This window comes from Manis javanica, chromosome 17 (genome assembly GCF_040802235.1).
Source record: "Manis javanica isolate MJ-LG chromosome 17, MJ_LKY, whole genome shotgun sequence".
NCBI lineage: Eukaryota > Metazoa > Chordata > Mammalia > Pholidota > Manidae > Manis > Manis javanica.
Genome location: NC_133172.1, coordinates 57,031,466 through 57,044,375, shown reverse-complemented (window position 1 = coordinate 57,044,375; position 12,910 = coordinate 57,031,466). Strand labels below are relative to the sequence as shown.

General features: G+C 47.7%; 1 long non-coding RNA gene across 1 annotated transcript in view; it reads left to right on the top strand.

Moving 5' to 3' along the window:
* The window catches only part of LOC108392218 (uncharacterized), a 53,722-nt gene that overhangs the window by 14,445 nt on the left and 26,367 nt on the right, over window positions 1-12,910 (top strand). The window contains exon 2 of the long non-coding RNA XR_012126890.1: window positions 11,737-11,895. This is a non-coding gene — a long non-coding RNA (uncharacterized lncRNA). The remainder of the gene's footprint in view (window positions 1-11,736; window positions 11,896-12,910) is intronic.

Below are 12,910 nucleotides of genomic sequence, written 5' to 3'. Positions count from 1 at the left end.
GAACTCCCAGATAGAGCCCTGAAGTGCTGTTTATACAGTATGCTAATTGTGGTAATGGAACCCCCCCCCCGCAGTCATTGCTCAGCTTCGGCCCAGTTTTCCCTCATGAGCCTTCTCAGTTGTGGCCCTATTTGTGGAGCTTTCTGTCCGCCCCGACAATGAGCCTAAGTGGGAAATATGTAATTATTCATTTTATGGCTATTGATGAAGCCGACGCTGAGCGGCCATTGCCACCCCGGGCTTGCAGACAGTGGGGATGCTGTCCAAGTGGAGTGGGTCTGTCTGGAGTCAGGATGACCTGCTTTCTGGATAGGGCCTGAAGCTCACCGTCACCAGAGCCTTGCCCGTAGAGCTTCTGGGACCTTTGGTTGGGGATCAAGTTCACGTTGTCATGAGGAACTGTTGTGTTAGTCCCTGGTGGGTCTCACTTTTATTCTCAAATTTGTAGCAGGAATAATAGCCCATGCCCTCCCCTTAAGTAGCTCTCCATAGCTTGGTGAAATGCACCCATCACGGCAGAAAAGTCCAGGCTAAGGGCCATCAACCTGTTGAAGGTATACAGTTGGAACTTGTTCATTGGCTCTTGCCATCCAACCCTTCACCCTTTATTACGCCTTTAGCACATGCAGATCCTATTTTAAGGCAAGAACCAGTTTCTCCCGGCCTGAAACCCTGGCGACTGTATCCATTTCTTGTGGCTGCTGTTTTACAATATACCTCCAATTTAGTGACTTAAAACACATTCATCCTCCTCCAGTCTGGAGGTCAGAGTTTCGACATGGGTCTAACTGGGCATGAAATCAAGGTGTCGGCAGGGCTGCATTCATTCCGGAGGCTGTGGGGGAGAATCCATCCCCTGGCCTTTTCCAGCTGCTAGATGCCACCCACCCACCTTAGCTCCTGGCTGCTTCCTCCCCCTTCAAAGCCAGCAGTGGTGGTCCAGCCCTTCTCACACCAACCACCCTGACTCTTTCCCCTTTTGCCTTCCCTTGCAATTTTAAGAACACATGCAATGAATTGGACCCACCCTTTTAATCTAGGATAATCTCCCTATCTTGAAATCAGCTAATTAGCGAACTTAATTCCATCTATAACCTAAACTCCTCTTTGTCATGTAATCTAAACATAATCACAGGTTCTGGGCAGTAGCAAGTGGACATCTTTGGGGGCCTTATGTGTCTACCACAGTTCTTCTGATGGTCTGCATCCCAACCCCTCTACTTGGCGGTTTCACAAATAACTATTCAGGAAACATTCTCCTGAGATCATCTTGGATCCTGGGGCTTTCCTGTCCATAATAGAATCCACTTTCACACACATACCCACACACACTCCATTCATCCCCACTTCATGGAGTCAACTGGAACTAGAATTCAAGCTCTGTGAGGGCAATTTTGGGCTGTATTTTGAGAGTTTAGAACAGCAACTGGTATCAATCAGAAGAATAGGTTCCAACCTAGAAATGGCAGAACAACAAAAAGTCTGGGCCCTGGAGTCAGAGAATAAAGCCACCTGTCTACCAGGGCTGCTGTGGGAACGAGACTATGCTTAGTAGAAGGCCTGGGATGTGTTAATGCTCACAGAGCAGAGGTCAGTTTTGTTGCCTTGACAAGCAGGTACCGTCTTGGACAGGAAAACAGTTATGTAGGCACATGAGTGCCTCAAGCATTAGAGGTTCTTTGGGGGGAAATGTGTTTGCATTCTTGGCTGGGAGACAAAATAGGAAATGGTTAGTTCCAACATCAAGGAGGCTTCATAGATGGGTAACACTTGAAGTGAATATGAAATGATGAGTGCCAGAAAGTTGGAAGAAGGGGGAGGCATTCTAGGAGGGGAACAGCATGAGGAAAGGTCCTGGGGCATGGAGCAACCTGGTCCATTGAGAAAGCTGCACGCAGTTTTACAGGATTAGAGCAAAGGGACCAATGGGGCCATGGGGCATGGTAGGCAATGGGGCTGGAATGGAGGAGGGTTAGGAGGGCTGTGAGGGGGCAAGCCCTGGGTACTGTGCTAGGGAGATGTGACAAGTGACAAACAGCACAGACATATTGTTTCCTATTCTGTGTTTTTTCTCTCATACTCTTGCACACAAACTGACACACACATTAGACACACATACAGTGGTTTTGCAAAAAATACACATACACGTGGGACATGACCCCCTTTGGATGCACGTACAATACACTGCTATGATGACAGGTGCATTTGGACCTACACTCTGTACACATATACATTCACAGTCTGCGCACACACGTAGAGGACATACACCCAAAATGAACGCATTCCTGACCATGGGTCAAACATGCATACACGTGGATATATGTGTGTACTGTACCCATGTACACACTGGCCATGTCCCTGCAGTCAGGCAACACATACCCAGAGTGCTAAACACACAGGCACATGGAGAAAGCCCATGCTCACTGTCCACATGTACATGAGGGAACTGACCAAGCACAGCTTCCCACAACTACCTAAGCAGGTCCGCACACAAATGCACACCCATATTGGACATGTACTCACACTGTTTAAACACATGCACACTTTGAACACGCATGCACATACCCCTCATTTCTCCCTGGAATGTGTCTGAGTTCCAAGACAGGCAAGTGTTTGACCTGAGGGAGGCTGATTACTTTGCCAGCCACAGCGGGCAGAGCAGCCCAGAGACCCAATCTGCATCACACACTTCATATCTACCTCTCTCCCTGCGAGTAAGGGCTGTGCAGAAAATAGACCCTGAGCACCCCAGCTTCTGTCTCCTTACCCACCCAACCCCAGAGCTTGTGACAAAGGGATGTCGTCCAAAAGCATTGCTGTGTCTTTCGCAAGAGCTCTCTATGTGCAACTCACTGCCTAACCTCCATTCCAAACCGAGCTGGCAGGGGGCCAGGCCTCCCTGGTCGGGGGGTGCAGAGCCAAGTGGCTCCCCGCGCAGCGGGGCCCTCATCAGCTGCTCTCCCTGGGGGCCCGTTTCGGTGATGAGCCCAGTCAGTGCTTGTGCTCTGCAGAGGGGAGTCCCGCACCACATCTGCTTGGCTTATCTGGAGCTAGTCAAGCACGGCTTCCTCTTCTGCCTGCTTTCATCTAGGAGCCGGGTTCCAATGAGCTGCATCCTTGTGCTTTGGCCTCAAGTTGTGACAAGTTGTTGTTTCCTGGCAGCATCCGAGACAGTGCTGCAACCTCCATCTGGGTTAATGCGTAGAATGAGACCTACTGCGCGCCTGCCACCCTGGCCCGGTTCACTTGCCCTGTTCCCGGAGCTAAGAATGCCTTGCCTTGTATTGGGTGCATGACCTCAGTCAGTGAGCTTCTGCACATGGAGCCCAAGCCCGACTCTCTTAGGGGAGGGAAACCACAGTGTCAGTGCAGGCCGGCAGATGGATGTTGATAGTGTCACTCAGAGGTCACCCATGGTCCCCACTCCTAGGAGGTTAGTTAAATGAGTCCACAGCCTGACCCCACAGATTTGCAAGGATCCAGAGTTGTGCCCACGACCACCCTGAGCTCCCCTGCCACTTCCTCTTGTCTCTCCTGGCTTCTGAGCTCGCAAGCACCTGCGTGTGGCTCCAAACTCCCCCCTCATCAAGCTGAACAAGAAGTCCATGTTTAAAGGGACCTATTTTGAGTGCAGTGGCTTTACCGAAAGGCTCATGGCCACAGGAAGGGGTTCCCACGGCTGGCTTCAGCCCCCCACCTCTCCACCCTGTGCTTGTCTCTCCGTCTTCCTCCTCCTCCCTCCCGGGAGAAACACACAAGCCCGTCCCCATCTCCCTCGGCCGGCTCACATTCAGGCCCGGGAAGATCAGTTTCCATCACCTATCCCCAAAGACACCCTCTTGAATATTCTTCTCCCCTAAGAAGGGGTGTCTGCCCATAAGGAATTCTCACGGCAGCTTCCAAGAACATAAAATATTCCCCATAACCTTATATAATAAAGCTGTGTGTTCAGCAGAGAAATTTCTCCACAAAGGTGAAGAAATGTCACCGAAGCAAGCTCCCAAAGGGAGAGACTTGCCAGACCAAGGGGGCAGCTGGCCTGCTAGCCAGCTGAATGCAAGGCGATGACGGGAACTGCGGGTCCAGTCTCACCCTGCTTTGCCCAAGCAGTGGCAAGGCAGCTCCAGGGAGCCGGCACCCCTGACGGGGCCCCAGGAAATCTCTCTCCAGCCAGGGGCTGGGTCATTATCCAGGCGGACAACAAAGGCCTGAGCTCCAAACATCCACCCCCGCCCCCCAGGCATTGTGGTTTCTCCAGGCCAAGAAGGGGCAGGTTAGGGGCCCCCTCTGGAGAGCTGACTAGGGGCCATTCATACGCAGGAGGGCTTCCTCTCAACAAAGTCCGTTTGTTCTGCCAGAGCCCAGGGGATTCGGAGCCAAGACACAGTGACTCACTGGCTCCCAGGCCCTGCCTCGCTCTGCGGGATGCTCAGCCAGGGCCCTTCTCCCCGCAGAGCGGAACGCAGCTGCCGTCTGGCTCCAGGTCCGCGTGGGCTCTGCAGAGTGAGCCTGGGCGGGAGCACAACCCAGAAGAGCTTCCGCACGGGAGCCTGGAGGCCTCCGTCCCAGGGTGCGTTTCCCATCCGCGGTGGCTGGCCTCCTTCACCAGTCCAGACATCATCGCTCTAAAACAAGAGCCTGATCTCCCTGCTGAGCTCACCCCACTGCAACCGCGAATGCTTCAGTGTGGATTCTCGTGCTGGATACTGTGCAAAATAGCATTTTCAACATTTTAGAAGCTTGCAGAAGAGCCTTGCTGATGACAGAGTTTTCTTTCTTCAGATCAATCAAGATCCGTCATAGACACCCGTAGGATCTCTCTGTTGATGAAAAGCTGGTTAGAAATTCAACCATTTGGCCTGATTGAGCTTCCAGTCATCGTCTATTAAATCAAGACTATACTTGCCGCTGGCCCTACACAATCGCTGAGGATTAAATGAGGCAATAATAGCTCCTAAGACAGGATGGTTACTCCAAGCCAAGTGGCATGCTCAGAGCCTTACAAACGTCACCTGACTTCATCCCCGCCATCTCCATCACAGGGCCCCGCGAGTGCCAGGAGCCTTATACCAGTTTGGAGGAAACTGAGGCCTGGCAAGATGAAGCAGTCCAGATTCACAGAGCTAATAAATATCATATTACTCAACAAATTGGTAAGGTAATCACAGAGCAAAGGGAAACTGCTGAGCCAATTTAGAGGCCCAAAAAAGTTACAGTGGTTTATAAGCACTTGAGAAGCACGTGTATTAATCATCAGTGGGTATGCTAAGTGTAAAATTAGTTTCTCTAGTCATCAAACACAGTTTCTGTATAAGCTCTATATTAGCCCCCAGGCAAGTTATTTCCTAAAAAAGAAAGTTATAAACATGCAGGTAATCTTGACTGGTGTTTCTCATGTTTCTTCCCAATAATGAAGATGTCACTTATTCATTCAACAAATATTTACACAACACCTCCTTTGGACCCTCCATTTGTTGGGGCTGGAAATAAAATTGGTGATCAAAAGGCACCCAGGACCTACCATCTAGGGCAGGTTTATCAACATTAAGCATTGCTGACATTTGGGGTCACATCTTCCTTTCTTGGTGGGGCATGCCTTGGGCACAGTAGGGCATTTAACAGCTTCTTTGGCTTTGACCCACTGGATGCCAGGAGCACCCCCCAGTTGTGCCAACCAAAAATGTGTTCCCAGATTGTACCAAAAGTCCCGTGGAGGCAAAATTATTCTGATCGAAAACCGGTGATCTGGGGGACAAGAAAGCCAGCATTCACACACAGATAGTCACCAGGACAGAGGGCTCAGTGACCAGCCCTGAACTTGATTTTCCTGGTAGAGGCGACATCAAAGTAGAAATGTAAGCAAGCCCTGGTGGAGCTCGCCGGGAAAAGCCGGGTGGAAGATGAGGAAAATGGGCTTTGGGAACACGTTTGGGGGGCAGAGGGAAGAGCATGACCCCAGGCTTGGGGGGAAATGTGATCCTGATGTGGGACCCATGTTGTCCAACACTTACATCACAGCTCTGGATAAAGACAAAAGGCAGCATTAGTCAACGTGCAGTTGACACACTACAGGGGGAAATGGCAGAATCTGTATTCCAGAAGGTTTAGACAAGTGAGAACCATAAGCCAAATTCATGAGACACTAATAGCAACAAATGTGAGAGCTCCTGCATCATGGTTCAAAAAATCCAACTATTACAACAGGGAAAACTTGGCTGAAAGGCAGAAGATTTAAGAAGGCTCTGGGTATAAACCAGTGCTTTTCACACTCATGTGTGCATGAGAATCCCCTGGGAGGCTTGTTAAAGCACTGGTTGCTGGGTCCCATCCCCAGAGTTTGTGATTCAGGAGGTCTTGAGTGGAGCAGAGAATTTGCATTTCGGGACTAGTTCTCAGTGAGGCTGATGCTGCTGGTCTGGGGATTAACCCCTGAGAACCACTGGTGGAAGCCTCAGTTTCCAAAGATGTCCATAGCAATGGGGTCAAATTAATAGAAACATGGTGTCTAGTATGAGGAGGTGAGAGCCTCAGGGCTCAGACTACAGCTGGCGTGCCAGGAAGAATGCTAAACAACACATTTTAAGGGGATCCTTGGGAAACTGGAGGGGGTCCAAAGAAAAGTGAGGAAACTAGATTACATGAGAAGTGGTTGAAGAATATGGAGTGTTTGGCCCGGAAAAGAGAAGTTATGGGAAGAATCTGGGAGCTGCTTCAAATAGCTGAGGGGCTGTACTGTGAATAATGGATTTGATTCATTTTTTGTTCCCCAGTCAACCACATTAGTTGAAGATAAGGAAAATGAGGGAGGGAGTGTCAGGGACGGAGGTTTTGATTCAATGTAAAGTGGAATCTCGTAACAGTTACAGCTCTCATGCAGCACGGTCTAGTAGAAATATAATGTGAGCCGTGTATGCATTTAAAATTGTCTAGCAGCCATAAGACAGAGTAAAAAAGAAACAGGTGAGATTAATTTTAATAGTTACTTTTTATTTAAACATAATTTCCAGAATATTTTCCCTTTGACATGTAATCAATGTAAATATTTTAAAGAGATAGCTTACATCCTCTTGTTTGTATTAAGTGTTCTAAACGTGAGGTGGGCTTCCCATTCACGGCGCGTTTCCACCCTGTGTGGACCGGCCAGATAGCGGGTGCCCCTTTGCCCCATGTAGCACGTGACTCCCCCGCCGGACAGCCAAGCTACAGAGAATCAAGAATCGGTCGCAGGGAGGTGAATGTTCCTAATTTGAATCAACTTCTCTGCCCTGTTACTGTGTTTCGGATTTAGTGACATTCAGATCCCACTCACAGATTCCAGTTTTAAAATGAGCTCATTATAAGCTTTAATATATATTTTCAGAATTTCATAACCTACTCTCAGTTATCTGGAGGCAGCCTGGGGACCCCTAAATAGAGATGGTATCAAGATTCTTGCTTGTGACAGGAGAGTTCATTCAACCTGGTTTAAGAACATATGGAAAGAATTTACTGGTCACTTCTTGAAAAGTCTGGTGGTGACACCGGCTTCTGGCATGGCTGGAACCAGATATATCAGTAGTGTCACCAGAACTTTTTTCTTAAGGCTCCCAATTCACTTACTCCCGTGTTACCTTGGGTCTTTGCCTGGATCCCCCTGACATGAACGATGGTCCCTGGAAACCCCAATCTTAAATCACCCTTACAGGGAACATTGCCTGGAGAATGGGCTCCTCTTTTCAAAGAGTTCTATAAAGTTCTAGAAAGGAGGCTTCTTGACTTGGTCTGGCGCTGTACTGCCTGTCCCCGAATCTACCATTGCAGAACATATATTTGGTCCAGCTGTTACCTCTGGAGCCAGGACCCTACAGGGTCAGCCTCACACAGGTTTCAAGATTGGGGGTGGGTGGGCGATGGGATCCACAGAGGAAAGCAAAGGGTTTGACAGATGCAAATAGCAGACATCCACCAGAGATGGGCATTGATGAAAGAGGCCAGTGGATCATTTTGTCCTGGATTATGAAACCTGCCTTTGGAACAGGTCCGGTTTCTCTTTGTCATGAAGACACCCGTGGAATTTCACAGACGAGAAGCTCAGTCTAAGACACTGACCTTGAGTGTTAGGACCACCGTGTGACTTGCTTTGCTCCCAACCCATCTACTTTAAAAAGCCTCATCCCATGCGGCTGTATTTAAGTGACCAGCTGAGAGCAGAACAAGGCACCGGGAGTTTAAAGAAAAAGAAGCTAAATTTACTCACTCCCGGGAAATTTACAAAAAGGGAAATGGTTAAACTAGGCAATCATCTCTTCTTTTCCTTCCCTCCCCAAACAATGAGTTTCAATCCAGATGGTGACTGAGCTCACACCAAAGATCTCTAGGGTCAAAAACGTGAATCTTGCAAGTCTCAAGATCTAGCTCCTTCAGCTCCCTAAACATGCAGAACACAAACAGCGTATCCATTTCATCCACAACCTGCATTTCATCCGCCCTCACTCACGGGCATGCTTTGTGCCAGTACTCATTCCACTGTACCCCCAGATTTCCTCCGACTGGAGTTCAGTTTCCCCAAAGTCATGTACTTTCTCTGCTCACGAATACCTAAGTTGGTTCCCCGATTCAGCCAGCAATTTAAATAGTGCCATGGGCTGAAGACTGAAATCATTACATGTGCAATGAGTGGAAAAAAACAGAGGGCTCCAAAATCTTACCCAGCCAAGGGACTTTAGGAATGTAGTATCATGAGTTATATAAAATATGATCCTGTATCTCAAACTAAGGTCTATTTGTAAGTAGCAATAAGCAGAAAATATTAGTTGCCATGTGGCAAGATTTCCTTACAAGATAGCGAACACTTGCCTAATTTGTGGGCACTTATGCATCCATCAGGGCCCCCTAAAACTTTGCTGACCCTTCTCTGAGAGTTCTGCACTCACTGCGCTGTGCTAGCACTTTGCTGCAATCCTGCCCCGACCTGAACTCTGGGACAATACTGCTTCAGGGAGTCAGGCTCTCCAGCATTCGAATCTCAGCCCTGTCATCTCTTACCTGTGTAACTGCAAAGTTCTTAAGTATGTCTGGGTGTCAGTTTCTTCTGTCATCTATAAAAAAGTAAAAGTCCTGTCTTGCTAGGCTGCTTTTAAAAATAAGTGAATGAGTGTATGTAAAGCGCTTGGTGCATAGGCTCTCAGTAAACAGTGGCATTATAATTATTATGCCACTCTACTGTGGTAGCTTGTTTATAAGTCAGTCTTCCCCATTAGACGCTGGCCTTCTCTTAGGCAGGAAATGTGTCTTATGAACTCTTATGTCTCAGTTCAGAGTACAGAGACATACATGTGTGCTGAAATAATAACATAAATAAGTAAGTGAATGCATGAATGCATACAGATGAAGACAGAGAAGTCAGCCAATCTCTAGGAGAGTGTGGCCCTAGCATAATATCATACCATACCAAAGTCTTTCATTTTCAGTGGGATGCTTAGTACCCCATTAGACCGAATCACATAAACCGTTTCTGAAGAAGCCGTGTCCACGCTCAATGGGGGGGCACTCTCAGATGGTTCAAGGTGATGAAGAGCTAAGAGTTTGAGTTCATTTTCAGTGTCTTTCAAAACCACCATAGGACTAGTTGTATTTAATATCTTCCTCATCTACCTCCTTCCAACCGCAGTGCCCAGCCAGGGACTTCAAATCAAAATAACATCCATCGAGTTTGTTAACTGAAAATGCCTGCTTGCAGATCAAGCTGTAAGTATCCTAGGCCCTGAACAACCTTGAAGTTTGATTCCTGAATTCAATCATCTCCCCTTACCCTATTTTGGAACTAGGAAGCCTGTCTGTTTTCTTCTTCCCCCTTTTTAAAATTAAAGTGTAGTTGATATGCACAATGGAATATTATTCTGCCTGTGTATTTTCAGTTTGAAGAAAGACCATGTTCATCCCATGAACATCTACCATGTAACATTACTGGATCCTTCAAACCTAAAAATTCAACTCAGGAAGTGATGAAAGGCAGTGGGCATCAAAATCGTCTCTCAGCCCAACTGACTCAGAGGTAGTTGGGCGGGACAAACTCCCTTAGAAAATGTTGTTTCTTATTTGGATTCAAAAACTCCTTCAGTCCTTGCTGTTAATCTCGTCCTAACCATATTTTGTAAATACAAAGCCTGGTTCAATGGCCCCCCCCGAGACCACATTTCCCAATAATGAGGGAAATGGCATTTACAGGAAGGGCTGAAACTTTCCTTCGGTAGCCTGCATTTTTGTAAGTCCCGTATGAAACCTTCATGTGGGCATGACTAATGGATCCACCTAATTAAATTTTTACAGCATTCCAGGGCTGGAGTGTCAAATGTTTGCTTCTAGCTTGTCTCCTTGTAACACTGTCAAATAAGTCTCCCAGCCCAGCCCCCTCCCACACACACCTCTTTAGGGGCTGTAGGTTGCATTCCAGTGTCATCTGAAATCAGAATTTGGTCGATGGAGATGAAGAAATGGATTGCCAAATAGTTTTTGCAAGCCAGCCTACCTTCACCTAATTAGAGAGGTTAAAAGGGGAAAGAAAACAAAAAGAAAAAAGAAAAAAACCCTCTTCCAACCAAGATAGGAATCTGTATGGGAAATTGGAAAAGTCACTTCCAATGCATAGGGAGACCGTCCCTGTGGTTGATAAATCCTTACTCCAAAAGACCAGAGTGTACATTTCATAAGATGCAATTTTAACTTTCAAAACATATGTAAACTCGGGAGGCTCTGTGGGCTTCAGGGAAAAGGGGGTTGCTGAGTATAGCAGTACATGCATCCTTGTTCTTTGTTGTGTCATTGGTTTCAGACAAGAGGTATACAGTTGTCATGTGCTTGTCTTGTCCCTGGAAGGTGAGGGCTCATCACAAAACAGGTGGATCATTGGAGAATGTGTCTGGAGCTGCTCAGCATATAGGATGTCATTTTACTGTTGAATGAATATCAGACTCAAGATAGGACACTGCAGGTTCCAGGGAGTGGGCTCCCCCAGTGATATCACAAGCATGTTGGAGGTACCTTTTTAGAGATAGGTGCTCAGGATAGACACATGTCACCCAGTCTCTGCCTGGTCTCTAAGCAGAGAGTCTCCAGGTGAGGCCCATGTCATCCATAACACAACCATCTCGGGAGGTTGTTAAAATGCAGGTTCTCGGACCCCCAACCCAAATCTTCTTCTGAGTCAGAACCCAGAGGTGGAGAGAGGAACTCTGCATGCTAAGGAACTCCCAGGCAAGTCTCACCAGCCTGAACTTAGAGATCTATGCTCCTGGGCTGTTGGGAAGATCATAACTCCACACAAAGCTGGGGCTGGAGGTTGCAAGAGACAAGTAAGGTGTCAAGTAACTGAGGCCAGACGGAGCCCTTTCCTGGGGAACCAGGTCACCTGTACCAGGGAACCGTTGGTTTTTTATGCAGCCGGGAGATCCCTCTGGACACACAGAGGCTCGCCTCATCCCCAGCGTCCCCCAGACGATTCTAGTCCATGGCCTTCAGGAGCCAGTCATAGTGGGGACTCGTCAGCACCGTGTTCCGTGATGCCTGTCCCAATCGGCTCGCCCCCATGCACGTACTCAGAGCACATTTGCACACTCAAATGAGCTCACCTCGACATATGTATACAGATCTGTTCTTGCAAATAAACATTTGTGTGCATATGATTTGTGGACACACATGCCTGAACATGTACAGGTGCCATATTGAGTGCCTCCGCCCCACTCTGATCTGTGGTTTCAGGTACCCACAGTCAGCCGCTTCCCAGAAGCAGATGATCCTCCTTCTGACACACAGTCAAGAGGTCACTAGTAGCCTAACGCTGTGTCCGATGCCTACGTCATTCCCCTAACTTATCATCCTGGAGGCATTTTATCATCACACATCATCCCAAGAAGAAGGGTGAGTAGAAGATAATAAGATATTTTGAGAGAGAGACCATTTCACATAACTTTTATGGCAGTATATTGCTATCATAGTTCTATCTTATTACTAGCTATTGTTTATCTCTTACAATGCCTAGTTTATAAATTAAGCTTTATCATTGGTATATATGCATAAGAATAAACATCATGTATACGGGGTTCAGTACTATCTACGGTTTCAAGCACCCACTGAGGGGTTTGGAATGTATCCCCTGACAGAGAGGGTGCCATACACATGTGTACACCTCCATATCTGTGTGCCCGCGTGTCCTAATACAGAGATGCTCTGCCTCAGCTCTGCGGAGACTAACTAGACTCCCTTCAAAATATTTTTCTTTCTAATTCCTCTCAGGAAAATCCCTAACTGCAAGCAATTCTGCAGACCATGCCCCTCCACAGGTAGGATGGGACTGTCAGATTATCATGCAGCCAAGCAGGATTCCCTGGCAGCGATTTCTCCCAGCCCCTGATCCTGGGAGAAGCTAAGCATCATATTGGACAAAGAAACAGAGCAGCATGGTAGACTCAATAGGAATTTGGGATCTGGTGGCCCCACAATAAGCATCTTCGGGTGACCCTGCAATAAGCATCTTTGGCTGGCATTGGTTGTACAAGCTGGGGCAAGGTATTTGACATTCCTAAGCCTTGAGATCCTTTCCTATAAGCTAGAAATTTACTGAGATTAAACAAGTCCATGTGTGAAAGCACCTAGCCCAGGGTGCTAGGACACCCTATGACAGGAGGTGATTGATCCATGATCGGCCTGGCAGAGTGCCTGCAGCCACGGAGTTTAGACTTCAAAAGCTCCCATTTGAATCTCGGCTCATCCAGCTATTGGTTGGGACATTGTGTGCAAGTTCCTTAACCTCTCTGGCTGCCAGATTGCTCATCAGAATAACAGTAGCACCCCCACCAAACTCACAGAGATGTTGGGAGAATCGTGTTCATGTATCATAAGACCTTAGCAGGTGCTAGGAGAAGGGGCTGCTTAG